Source organism: Chrysochloris asiatica, unplaced genomic scaffold (genome assembly GCF_000296735.1).
Source record: "Chrysochloris asiatica unplaced genomic scaffold, ChrAsi1.0 scaffold00044, whole genome shotgun sequence".
Classification (NCBI taxonomy): Eukaryota; Metazoa; Chordata; class Mammalia; order Afrosoricida; family Chrysochloridae; genus Chrysochloris; species Chrysochloris asiatica.
Window position 1 is genome coordinate 4,316,971 of NW_006408562.1, and position 1,520 is coordinate 4,318,490.

Sequence of the window (1,520 nt, forward strand, 5' to 3'; positions counted from 1 at the left end):
GGCCCTAGCGGGCCTCGAACCTCTGATTAGTCTTACACGGTCTGCAACACACAATAACTATTTAAAACTAAATCTGATGAAACAATGCATTTTGTGTCACAACAATGTTCTCTTGATAACCGATCCCTACAACATTTTCTTATAAATGGAAAATAATCAGTTATCAATTTCTAAAATCTCCAGTTTATTCACCAAGCTTTATATATAAAGCACTCAAATGTCTTTCTCAATATATAGAAGACAACCTTGCTCTTTACTTTCTTCATAAAGACACATATGGACTCCTGGTGCGGCACTGTAGGATCAGCACTGGATACCAACAGCACATGATATGCCTCATGCTGTCGGTTCTTAAAAAATAAATAAATAAGCTTCCTTCAGTATCTGGTACATTCCTTTATAATTTAACTTAGTATAGTGAGATAGAGTTTAATATAACACCACCTTTCTATAGCATAGTTATTGAAGCAAACCAGTTATTTATTACTAAATTTTTGTTGTTAAATGACATTGAGTTGGTACCAATTCATAAAAACCCTCTAAGTGTTTCTGAGGCATTTTAAATCTTTGTGGGAGCAGAAACCCTCATCTTTCTCCTGCAGAACACCTGGTAGACTTAAGCCACTGACCTTATGGTCCACAGTTGAGTACTTATCCCATGAAACCACAGCACTCCCCAGTTCTTAATAAAGAGGAACATTAACTCCAGGCTGTCATAATTCTAGGGAATTATCTGTTATAATAATAAGGCCAATATAGATCATGTACAGAATTAGAAATTCTACCATTTTGAGTGTCTATTACATTTCAAGGACGCTGTAGGATCAGAACTGGACTGCAAACCACAAGGTTGGCAGTTCAAACCCACCAGCTGATCCTCAGAAACCCTACATCGATCACTATGAGTTGGTATGGACTGGAAGGCACATAACAACAACAATTAAGTTTCAGACTAAATGCTTTAGAAACATCACGTACTCTAGTCTCACAAAGCACATCTTCTTAAGATCTGTTTTTCAAGAGATTGACGTGAGAATGAGGGTGCTACAGGCACTGCTGGTCAATGTGCTAGATTGCGAAGTTAGCTTGAACTGCAAGAAACCCTATACAGGGTCACTATTGGTTGCAACCACTAGACAGCAATTAACAACAACAACAAAAGTGAGAGTAGTGGTGGGTCTAAAGTTCAAAATTGCCAGGTTCTAATTTCTTCCCTCCCATCCTTCAGCACTAAATTACATTTGTAGAACAAAATTGTGCATGTAGCAGATCAGGAACTTTTCAAATTTATGTGCAAACATTTGATTGTACAAAGTATATGAAAATACTTCTAAGGTTAGTCATTATGTGTGCTAACTAGTCACTTTCAAAACAAAAGTTACAAAATAAAGTACTGCAAGGATTTATTAGTAAACTCATTTAAATGAGTTGCTTAAATTATCATAACAAAAGAGAAAAATCTAAAAATGCAGGTGCTAAATAAAAGAAGAAAGCAGATGCCACTTTGATTTAAAAAAAAA